At 39.4% G+C, this 12597-nt stretch overlaps 1 long non-coding RNA gene across 3 annotated transcripts in view; it reads left to right on the forward strand.

The window, feature by feature from the left end:
- Positions 1-6854, forward strand: part of LOC102159394 — a 335205-nt gene extending 328351 nt beyond the window's left edge. For all 3 annotated transcript variants that reach the window (XR_002341807.1, XR_002341809.1, XR_002341810.1), the window contains one exon: positions 6400-6854. This is a non-coding gene — a long non-coding RNA (uncharacterized LOC102159394). The remainder of the gene's footprint in view (positions 1-6399) is intronic.

Consider the following 12597-nt stretch of genomic DNA (forward strand, 5'->3'; position numbering starts at 1 on the left):
GTCCTCCCATGCTCTTCTCTTGTTTCTGGTGAGGAGCCATTTTTCTTATTTTTCCTGTGCAGCTCCACCTGGACTCTGTTTGCTGCCACAAACTCTGCAAATATCGTACATTTATTTAAGATTTAGGAATGTGGTTAGATAGCTGCTGATTGGAAGGTGAAACAATAATTAGCAATTGGTCAAGGTCAATTTCCTCTCCTGCTGCTGACCAGAGTGAATGTTTCATCTTTAACAGAAAATTCTCTGTCTGCGATAGCCCATGATCTTGGATCTTTAATAAGAACTTTCACTGTATTTTGGCCTCCATGATTAAATCACTCTTGGCCATTTCAGCCTTAGCTTTAACATTTTTGGTGCTTGAGTGTTTCATCAAGAGTGCATGGAGCCTTGAAGTAACCCATGTGGCATTTGCTTGTGAAGAATTTCTCATTCTGCTTTTACCACAACTTCTCTATGATTCAGAATTGAAGTATGCTGGTTCTGTTCCATGCAAGAAAGCAAATGCAGGAAATAAGCAAGAGCTCGTCTTTTGCTGGTGGGGCACTGGCAGAAAACAGCGTTTTGAGAGTGATGATAAATAGCCATGCACAAATATGGCTAATGCAGCAGGGCCTGCCTTATAAGAAGGCAGTGCCCTGCAGAGAAGCCTTTCTTCCCTCTTGGGAGGGAGGAAGGTATCAAGTATCTCATTAAAGGGGGCTTCTGGGGACCTAGCCACACCTCTTTCTTTGTGTAGGTGATATTAGCATTTCCAAAGCACCTTTACTTATTCTCTTTCACTTGCATCCTTTGCTAGGTATTATGTCACCAAGTTTTAGGCAAGGGTGCTGAAGCTTAAAATAAGCAGCTTGCTTTAAGGTCACATAGATGGTGAACAGCAGAGCTGGAATTTGGATTCGTGTTTTCTGACTCCAAATCCAGTCCTCTTTGCTCTATCCTATGGTTGCTTATTATTAGAACCACTTATTTGGCACATGTTTGCGTTTAAATATCCAATTAGGTTGTTTGAGTATGAATTTCTAAATAACACTGACATGTTTTATAACAGGGATTTGCACATGGTGTACACTAAATGAGTACTTTTGATTAGTGATTTAACCAGTTTTCCTCATTCTTCCTTTATGTGGTATGGCATTTAATCATATCATAAATGTTGAGAGACATTACAGTGACTTATATTTGATATTGGGAACACAAGGTAACTGCTTTGAATTAAATGTTTGTATCTTCTCCCTCTTAATTCATAAGTTGAAGCTCCCCCACCTTCAAGTTGGGGTTTTGTTTGGAGATGAGACCTCTGAGGAAGTAACTAAGATTCCTTGAGGGCATAAGGATAGAACCCTGATCTGACAGGAGTAGTGTCCTTATAAGAAGAAACAGCAGAGAGCTAGCCCCCACCTCCCCAACCCGGCCTTCTTTCTCTCCCTCCTTTGTGCACCTACTGAGGAAAGGTTAATTGAGGACAAAGCAGGAAGGCAGCAGCCTGTAAGCTAGGAAGAGAGCTCTCACCAGAAGCTAAATTGATTAGCACCTTGTTCTTGGATTTCTCAATCTCCAGAACTGTGAGAAAAATAAATTTCAGTTGTTTAAGCCATTCAGTCTATGGTATTTTCTTATGGAAGCCCAAGCAGATTAATATAGTTATTAAAGCCAAATCTTACTTAAGCATCTCATTGCCATAGACATATAGGTGAGTTGGATACATGCTTATGTGCTTGGTCTTTTTGGGAATGACACTGAAGGTTATCCCCACACCACTGGGGTTAAAATGTCCCCAAAGTCAAGATGACAAAATCAAAATGGCTCAAAACATTCTGGATATAGGAGTACTTAAGTTTGAATTGTTGAGGGTGAAAGTGGGAGTGATGGCAAATAAACTTCAAGGAAAAGATGTGATCTGCATCATGAAGAGTGAACAGCGATTTTTCCGGGAATAAGGTAGAAGAAAGTGCACGTTCTTCAGAGAGAACAGAGCTATAAGTGAACATGGGTGGAATCCTGGATTCTGGAGACCTTAATAAATTCATTATGGCTGAAGTTTAGGATATACACGGAGGAACTTAAAAGATGAGGTTAGAAAGATAAGAAAGAGCTAATTCCTTAAAAATTTTCATATGTTAAGCTTAGATTAGAAATTGGACTTTAGTCTGTAAGCAACATGGATGATATAAAAGAATTTTAACCTGTATAGTTATAGAATCTGATTTATTGTTTGGAAATACACTCTGTATATATTTTGAAGTTTGAACTGGAACCTAATCTTGGGATTAGGGCTTGGGATGGGATTTCAGAGGGTGATACTGGCTCAATAATTCTCTATGAAAAATTACACAAAAACAGTCATGAAGCTGCGTTTGACAGTTGCCTCCTTAGCTAAAAGACACAGCTCAAATTTTCAGCCACTTTAGAATTCAAGTAATCCTTCTTTCTTTTAATTACAGCACTGGAATGGCTCTTATTTCTGGAAGAAAAAGTGACTTTTTGTTTTTATGGATGCCGCACATCATGAATGACACTCATGTGCTGGTCCTTATCACAGCCAGAGTGGCCTTGAAATGTGCAAGCCAGGGGCCTGGTGGGAAATTCACCATTCTCTACTTCTTCTTCTGAACACTCCCTGGTTTCATTTTTAGGAGGTATCACATTTTTCTATGTTTTTAGCTGGACCTACTTAAATTTTCTTAATTTGATGTTTCAGAGAACAAAGAACTAGTAAATCTGTTCATTGAGCAATTTCTAATTCAAACCCTGCACCCAGGATTTATAAGATATGTAGTCTCATTCTCATCTGGTCAGGACGATTTAGACTGGAGCTAGTTGAAATAAGGGAGAAAGTTCATGTTTTTGTGGTATGAATTTTTGTGTGTGTGCCTAGCTTAGGAGTTTATAACAATTGTAAAATTGGTCCTCTTGACTCTCCCAAGAGTAGCTAACATGTGGAAAATGTGGCCAATTTTGTCTTGAGATTAATATACCTTCCCCCTCAGTGTTCTGTTCGTTCTTTCGTCTTCAAACAAATTAAAGCATCAGTCTACCAGAGAGGGACTGTTTTCACTTTTATGTGGCCTATAGAATCCTCAAAACTGACTTTACCTGTTAGTGCAGGGATGGCTGGTTACTGTGACACCTGCAGATGCCTTTCTTCCTGGGCACTTAGCATCAATCTGGGAATTTTGTCACCCCAGTTACCCCAGAATCTTTCCTTATGACTGCATTCTTACTAGCTGTAAGTAACTCTTTTACTCAACGGGGGAACAAGGGCCAGATGGCATGCAGACATGTGCTTGAGACTGGGTGAGTCTTATTTGTTCTCTATTTCTTGTTACTTACTGTCAGTCCTTAGCTAACCACACATAAGGAACCCACCCTGTGGGCTGTTTTTTTGCTGTGCATATCTGAACCATGATTATAGTAATGTGCTTTTTATTAACATTATTGTTAGGATGGGTTTCTTTTTGTTATTGTTGTTTCAATCTGCCTCAGTGCTTTTTTTTTTTGAAAGGTGAGGTATAAATAAATTCAACAATGTCAGCAGGTCAGCCAGAGCACAGATGTGTAAATACAATGAATTTTGTCCCCTTCTAATTAAAAACCTTGAACTTGTTCCAACAACAGAGTTACAGCTCTAAAATGATTCTATTTGGAAAATTCTCTTTTGAAAATGTCTTTAGAGCCTTTGCCTATCAATCACAGCAAATCATCGTTCTTTGAGGGTGGGTTTGATCTTTTTTTTTTAAAAAAAAAATTATTGAACAAGTAATTATTAGGTGCTTACTACGTGGCATGCAGTATACCAGGAGCAAGGAGCAAGACAGACACAGTTCCTGCCTTTGAAGACGTTTAAGATCAAATCTGGGATGAATATCTGAGTCCTGGATAATACCTTTACTGATAAGAACAAGATGTGACTGTACAGTGACAGTCTTAACTGCCTCAAATGACAATTTTAAAGAAGAGATTTGAAACATTTTGAGTAATGGCAGCATCTCTGGAATAACTCAGACATACTACCCAGAAGACAAACACTGATTTTTTTTTATGCATACAATATAGTGCTATGTAGTTTGTAAAGCACTTTATTTATACACAGTCTGGCACTTTCTTCTCATAGGAACTTTGAATTATCAACCAGGTTCGAGTACCAATTTCCTATACTATAAGATGAATGATCTCTAGGTGTCTTCTAGGTCAGGAGTTTTGTAATTCTTATGTCCCTAATACCATGTATTTATATTGTATCATGGGTTCATCCCTTCAGAATAGTTCCTTGTGATCTCTTTGGCTGAGGACCTTCCAAGCAGAGATGGGAGCCCAGTATCTTCTCTTGGGGTGGTGAGTGGTGGCAGAAGTCCTAGGGCTCTGCAGGCTTGGGCATCTAGAAGCCTGGCAAAGGATGGACTGGGCTCATTCTTGGCCACAGGGTTAGGAGCAGAGGGCGACTAAGGCTGAAGTCGAGGTGAAGGAGTTTCCGTGGGAGTGAGGGAAGGTCTGCAATATCAAGTTCAAAGGATCAGGCTGAGCAAGAATCAAGACTCAAAGGAAAACGTTGTCTAGATAGCAAAGAGGTTGTGGAGGCAGAATCTAGAAAGCTACCTGAAGAAACAATATTTCTCTTATGAGTGCTAGAGACAGAGCCCAGGAACTATTAGAGTGAAAAACATAAAAAGGAATTTTTTTTTTTTTGTCTTTTGTCTTTTTGAGGGCCACACCCACGGCATATGGAGGTTCCCAGGCTAGGGGTCTAATTGGAGCTACAGCTTCTGGCCTATGCCACAGCCATAGCAATGCCAGATCCAAGCCACATCTGTGACCTACACTACAGCTCATGGCAACGCTAGATCCTTAACCAACTGAGTGAGGCCAGGGATCAAACATGCAACCTCATGGTTCCTAGTCAGATTTGTTTCCACTGTGCCATGACGGGAACTCCCTGGAAATTTTTTTTTTAAGTTGGTTTTTTTCACTTAATGTTATCAGTGGTTGAACACTGAAAATAAAGAGAAAATATAGCTCTGTTCTAAAACTTTACCTAATCAAATTTCCTAACCAAAAGCCCATTCCTTTAATAGGAATATCTTGATCATTTCCAAGTATGTAGTGATCGAAATGGAAATTTTTCTTTATATCCCAATCTCAACATCTTTGGGCCTTCTTTGTCCATATTAGACGTAATATATGAGTCCATTTATTACATAGATATAAAAACCTCCCTCCTGTCAAAATGTTTACACCGTAAAAATTGAGTGTTTTTTTTTTTTTCTTTTAAGATTTTGCTACTTATCCCAGAAAAGTAAGTGGAGTATTTGAATATAACATCATAGCCATAATAAGCAATAAAAGGAACCCCTGATGGCTTTGACTCCACACACTCCACATACATACACCCCACACATACCCCCCAGTGTGCGGATGCATGGGTAAATTGTGAGAGCATCTCAAGGTGTGGGTGTGACAGGGCCCTTTTGCAGAAACTTTTGGGTCCCGCATTTCAACTCATTTTCACCACCACGTTCAAAGTTCATACCTCTCTTTTCCCAGCACTGCTTATCCATTTGTATAGCAGGTTTTTCCCAGTGGCATGAAGCTACAGTGGATGAAATTATGTGCAAATTGTGGGTGTAAGAAGCTGTTCATGACCTGTTTCTACTTTTTTACTTCTGGTTTTGTGTCATTTTTACCCCTAGGCACATTTAGTAGCAGAGTATTTCAAACTCATCCAAAATTTAATTTTGCTTTTTTATCATTTGTAATTCATTCTTTTTCTGAAAGGTTTCTAAGTATCTAGGTGTTTTACTAGTCAGCCGTCATCCAGAATTTTAGCACCAATAAGTCTGTTCATAGGCCTTTTTGTTTTGCTGTTGTTATTGTTTTCTTTCCCTGAACAAATTTATAGCATTAGGTCACACTTTATCGAGAAGCTTTATTTTCCATCTGCTCTCCATTTTTGCTCTATTATTAGGCTGTGCTTCTGGTATTCTGATCCTGCTTCATTTCCAGGACTCTTGTTGACGTCAGTGGGGAACCTAGGCAGAGAGGAGGGCATAATCCTTGGCTGGGCTCCACGGGCGGTTTTGGGAAAAGCGTCTGATCTCCTTGAGGTGGGACTTCCGTGGGATGGACCCCTGTTCATTTCCTACAGACAGTGGAGCCTCTGCATCGTATTTAATGCAACCGCGGATACAGGATGATATACTTGCTCAACCACCCAAATAATATTGACTTTCTGTTAAAAGGCTTTTAACATAAATTTTAGGAGATTAACAAAATACATCACAGACTGTTGCTGAGAATGCAGGGTTTTAAACTGTGTTTCTCCTCCATTGATTTTAGTTAATATATTTTCACCATCCCCTTATTTTACTGTATCTTTTAATTTGTTATTCATTTGTTTGAAACCAGAACTCTGCTGAGGCGTTTTGGACCCACAGGAACTGAAATAGTTTGCCTTCATTATCTGGTAGACCTGCTCGAGTCTGTAGCCCCTGACAGAAACCACAAGACTGTACAAACTGGCAACTGCGGGTTTGTCTGTTCTCTATTGATTCTATTTCTGGAAAAAAACACGAACCAATGGCTGAGCCATGTGACTGTACAACTGACCCAGTGCTCCCATCAGAAGGGGGATGGAGACCTTTTGCAGACAGGTCGTAATGGGACCTAAACACTTTTCTGTTTGCTTCTCAACCATGGCCTTTGAAAACTTTGACATAGAAGTTTAACTCTTTGTATTCTGGAATGCGAACCCACTAGAGAATCAAAATATTCCACAGCATGATATTTACATTTGGTCATATTGTGCCAAACATCCAATAAAATGTATAATAAAAACTTTATATAACTTTGCTTATAAGGTGTCTTTGTTCTTGCTTCCAACATGAGAATTACATGACAACTCTACCCAAAGACTTCAAAAGAAAATGATACACACATACTCTTCAAACTATGAAACTGCAACTGCTTGAGTGTTTCCTTTTCTTGAGTTTTAGTATTGGCACTGAATACTAATATTCAAGTAAATAGAATGCATGACTTCCCTGCAGTATGGCCTAATGAGAGAGTTCTTCTGGTCTTGGCTCTAACAAGCTATCCTTAATCTTCTTGTTCCTTCTCTTTACATGGACCTGACCAATTGATCTCTAAGATCTGTGCTAGTTCTAAGAGTCTGAATGAATAAAAGCCCCTGCTAACACCAGAGAGATCCAGGTAGTAGAGAACACATCCTATTAAGCACACGCACAGGCGCGTGTACACGCGCACGCACGCGCGCGCGCGCGCACACACACACACACTCAACAGAAAAACCAAAATAGCTCCCCTCTCCTCCTCCCCCAACAATGACAATGCAGCCATCTGTTGGACGTTCCATTTCACTTAGCAGCTGCTCTCAGATACAGAAATCTGCATTCCTCCAGCTCATGCTGGTATGCATGCAGCATGTGTGGGTACTAGCATTCGACTCTCCCACCCAAAGGAATGGCATTCATTGAATAAAAATGATCACAGAAGGTTTCTTTACTCTCCCATCACATAAAATGCCTTTTTCCTGATAATAGGCATTTGGAGCTATCTCTGCTCCTCTGTGTATTAAAATAAACCCTCTTAGAGATATTCACATCAAACAATCATCTAAAATTGAAGAGGACAACCAGAAAAAGGCTTCAGCGAAACTCCTGCCTTGCCAGAAACTTCTGCTTTGAAGGAGAGTAGGAGGGGCTGGAATGTAAAGTTCCATTTTACTTTTATTTTGTCAATACCCCCAACATTGCACTTAAGTACTGAGAAATGAATATCGTACAAAAGGGAACTGGGAGTCTTTTTAAAGCAGCATTAATTTACCATCAAACTAAATGAAAAAAATATAAGCTGAATCTCCAAAGGGAACAGAAAAGTGAAGTCCTTGAACACTTCCCCCACCCCCTTGCTTCTCCAGGCTGAATTTTGTCCTCTATGTGGTAGATTATATAAAGTGGTAAATCATTTAAAAAGAGACACTTGGGGTTGGGAGTTGGAAGGAGCTGCAGTTATAAACAACAACAAAAAGGGGTCCTATAGGCACTGCAGACAGAGAACCTTGGGTAAAATTGGATCTGCTTTTGAGTACATAATTTAGGACATTTGTTACAAGATTACTGTGGTTTTCTATAAATGTTAGTTTGCTGTATTATTTTCCATGAACTACTTTTCCAAAATGCAGAATATTTTGCCCCCCAAACATGGAAGCACTAAAGCTCAGATGAGGCACTGATTCATGGGGAGTCACCCAGAAACAGCTGGTCAGCCATCTGCAGCCCCAGAGTCCTTTTATTTTTACTTTGTTCAGCTAATTCTTTATGTAGAGGAGAAGAAGGAGCATCAATCCTGGGAGAAGAACGTGGCTGTGTAAGAAAATGATGACTAACTCTTGCCCGAGACTGGTATCTGGTGGCCTGATGTGCTGATTTGGAGGGCAGCACATTTCCTATGTGCATTAGGCTCTCAACTCTTTACTACATGTGCATTATTTTCTGTGCATCCTGTTCTTTGGGAAAAGGAAAGAAACGATGATATGCCATTGATTGTTTTGTGGGAATTGTTCCAGATTAGAGCACCCTTGAGTGCTATAACCAGTCTTTGCAAGGCAGGCAGAAGAGCAGGAATCAAGGACAGGTCTGGAGTCAGACCTGCAATCCTCTGAGGACCCCCTGAATTGTACCCTTAAACTGCCCTAGATTTGGTGGTCAAAAATGTTGGGGATAAAGACACTATTTGACAGAGTTTAAAAAATAAGCCGTGATTCAGTTCCATAATTTTATGAATCAAAATGCTGAATAAATTTTTAGGCAGTGCTGATTTATTTTGCATTTTGACACTGCTGTCATAAAGCTGTGGGTAATTCCATCAGAATGGCCTTTTGCCTCCCAGAATGGGTAAGGGGTCCTTGTTGACAGAAGATGGATGGTTATGTTATCCCTTTCTTCTGTTACCCAAGGCAGTTCATTCTGGTGACAGAGCCAGATGACTGTTTGGGAAAGAAAACACTCTTCCAATTCTAGCAAGAAGGCTCTTAGAGGCACAGGTATATGCTGCTTACAGGTAGGCATAATTGTAGTTTAATCAGAGACTTCAGTGTCTCTGGAGACCACTTTTGGCACACCTTTTAATATTTTCCTTAAATAATCAAAATCTTTTTTACCTGTTCCCCAGATAAATATGGATATATGTCTGTGTATGCACACATACATAATGTACATATATATATATATATATATATATCTTGTTTATTTTTTAATTTTGGTTTTCACTAAGTTTTTTTGTTTCCTTAATGACTTACATAACTGCACTGCTGCAAGTGAAATATTTTTACAGATAAAAGGTAGAGAAGATGAACTTTTATTGCTGCATTTAATCTGTGTGGTGCTAACCCAGGACATTAGTTGCCGATCACCTCTAAATTTTCTGGTGTACGACCGTGAAAAGGCTCAAGACAGTTGACTAGAACGGAAGACAAGTGCACCTCTAATTGATAAGGCATACAAGTTTTTTAAAAAAGAATAGGAAAACCATCTGTACTGTAAACTTTTGTATCTCTTATTCATTCCTGTTTACTCTGCTGTTCAATCCAAATAAAGATTGTTTCCACCTCAGCAACACAAAAATCACATGGACCATCCTTCAGGCTGTCAGTCAGAGAAAAGATATACATATGCCCAAAGTATACACTTGTGCTTGTTCACAGTGTTATTTGGGGAAAATATGTTGCATGTTCTCCTGGCTCTCCTAGTTTTACATTTCGAATTAATGCAATTTATTCTAATTTATGACAACGGTTTGAAAGGCTTGCTCTCCGTTTTCCCATTTATAAGGAAGTTATTTACATAGAGGCGGAAAAGCCAGAGGGGAAGTAGCTTGCTTTGCATGGTCAGGTGGAAGAATCCGGTGGACTCTGCTTAGAGCATTGTGCTCTAGGGCTGATTGTAACACCCTTTTCTGCCACTTTGGTAAAGGGAATGAAATTATGGAGAACCTTTCTTCTTCTTTAAGAAAGTCTTACACAATGGAGTTAATTACCTCCCCCAACTCTCTTGTTCTCTCTTCCTGTATTTGTATAGCAGCTATCACCATAGTACCTATACACATTGATAAGAGTGCTATTTTAGGGAAAAAAAAAAAAAAAGACAGAAGGCAAGGAAAAAAAACCAAAACATTATTCTTTGTCATAGTATAAGAATCCTGTAAGGCTAAAAATGGGAGGTCTGCATGATTTTAGAGGCCTTTCAAAGAGCCCAAAATAAAAGAGATTGACCTCATTGTACCTAGAGCAGTACCTCAACTATAGTGGGTATTTAAGGAATATTTGTTGATTGGCATTGCTAGTATCTGTTTTTCTCAAATTTCTTGTTTAAAAACGCAGTCTCCTCCCTGAGTGCTCTGCTCAGCCTTCATTCTTACCTGTAGAGCTTGTTTTGGAAGGACATCATGGTAGAGAAGGAGCTCATGTTGGTTTTATTATAGGATCTGGTCTTCCCTTGGGGCATTTATGAATTGGTATAGTGTGCGTATCATGCTAACTGTGTATATGCACAATGTTGTATATGGATATGTATAACTTCAGCTGCTAATATACTTAAAAGAAGTTATAAAGCGTAGAAGCTAAGACTTACTATTATGGGCCAGATGTTTTAATCCCCTCATTTGTATTAACTCATTAATTCTTATAATATCTCTGGGAGGAACATCCTTTTATTATCACCATTGTTTTATAAATTAGGAAGCTAAACAGTGAAAAGGTTAATTAAGTGTCCATGATTATGCAGTCAGTAATAACCAGTGAAAAGGATTTGAACTCGGCATACCACTATATGCCCTCTCTCTCTCAAACTATTTATTAATTCCATACTGCATCAGAAACTGGGGCTAGGAAAAAAACTTTTAGGGTAATATGATTTTAGGGCCTCAGTCTTGCCAGTAGAGTAATAATCTCCTGAACCATAAACTTAATCTAGCCTTGTGGTAGGCAACTGACCACAAGAAAGTACTGTCCTAAATTATTCTTTGTTTATGTGGCTTTAAAATGTTTAATGCAGTGTATACTTAACCTGTGGAACCACTGCTTTACACTACAACCCTGCAGTCATTGAATGGACATTTATTGAGCATCTACTGTATATTAAATTACTGAGGATACAATGAGAAATCATTTTGCTTTTATGGATCTTAGTCTGTTAGGTGAGGGAAACTGAAATACATAAACAAATAGTTTAAATGTTGCTTAAGTCTAACTAGCAGAATCTTCAAAATATTATGACAGCAAGGAAAAAGGATTTTGGTGTGTGGATGTTGGGGGTTAGTGCAGAGCAGGGGTAAGGCTACATGAAGAACTAGGTTCTTGAACTGAAGTCTTGAAAAGTTGATGTAGTCAGAGTACTTGGTGAGGACAGTCTAGGGGAGGAAGCAGATTGTTCAGAGACTTAAAGCTATGAAAGAGCATGATGCTCTAAATATGGTATAGCTGGAGTGAGGTACCAAAGGGATGAGCCATGGGGCTAAAAGGGTATGCAGGGGTCAGATCACAAAGGACCAACTGTGGCCCCTCCTCTGTAAGTAAAGGCACACATGAGGGATGGGAAGAAGTACGCTGGTCTAATCCAACCTCCTTTTTGAAAATGAGCTCAGAAGTTGATGACCTGGAGGAGGCTGAAACGAAAGGGAATAGAGGCAGTGAAGGAATCTTCTGGCATGGTGCTGGAGATGCAACAAATGATGTCCTTTAATAGTCAAAATAGTCCTCTCTCCAGTTCATTTCACTGCCCAGAGGCTCGCCCTAACTCTTTGACCATACCTCCTCCGCCTATTCTGCTGTACATTCCTTCAGCTTTCCTCTCAGCTCTTCTGCTTCTCACAGGCTTCCCCTCAGCACACTCCTCTTCTCCTTGTCCTCCTCTCATGCACTTCTCTCCTGCTTGACAGGATCACACCTGCACATGACGTGTGCACCATTCATAAGCCCCAGGATTATCCTCCCCCTCTACTCCCCTAACTCTCAAGTCTGAAAGTGGCCCCATGTCCTGTCATTTTCATTTTTAAGTATCTTTCAACAAGTGTCTTTGTTGCAGATTTGGTTAACTTGTCATCGTTCTTACCTGTACTGTTGCAAGAGCATGTTATCTAGTCTGTAACTATATTTGGCTCTCAGAGTAATGTTTTTGAGTGGGAACCTGACTGCACTACTCTTCTGTTTAAAATTCTCATTGACTCTCTATTAATAACAGAACTAAATATAATTTCCTAAGAATGACCTACAAGTACCCCTAGATGGGGCCGCCAGTTTTATCTCAAACTTTTGCATTGCTTAGTACATTACCTGGCAGTAGTAAGCACTCAATAAACATTCGTTGGATAAATAAATGAATGAAGGAGGGAAGGAAACTAACTTCCTTAAAATGGTATATTAGAGGAACATTTAATCTAAGATATCTTGTTTTTTTTTTCGTTACTATCCCAAGGTAACTAGCGATACTCAAAATATTTACAAACAAAGCATCAACATTGACCAGTTAGAAGGGGCATGGGTTGTGTGTCATTGTACGTGTTCACTATTGACCTGGCTAGATTTTCTTT

The sequence above is a fragment of the Sus scrofa genome, chromosome 2 (assembly GCF_000003025.6).
Source record: "Sus scrofa isolate TJ Tabasco breed Duroc chromosome 2, Sscrofa11.1, whole genome shotgun sequence".
Taxonomy (NCBI): domain Eukaryota; kingdom Metazoa; phylum Chordata; class Mammalia; order Artiodactyla; family Suidae; genus Sus; species Sus scrofa.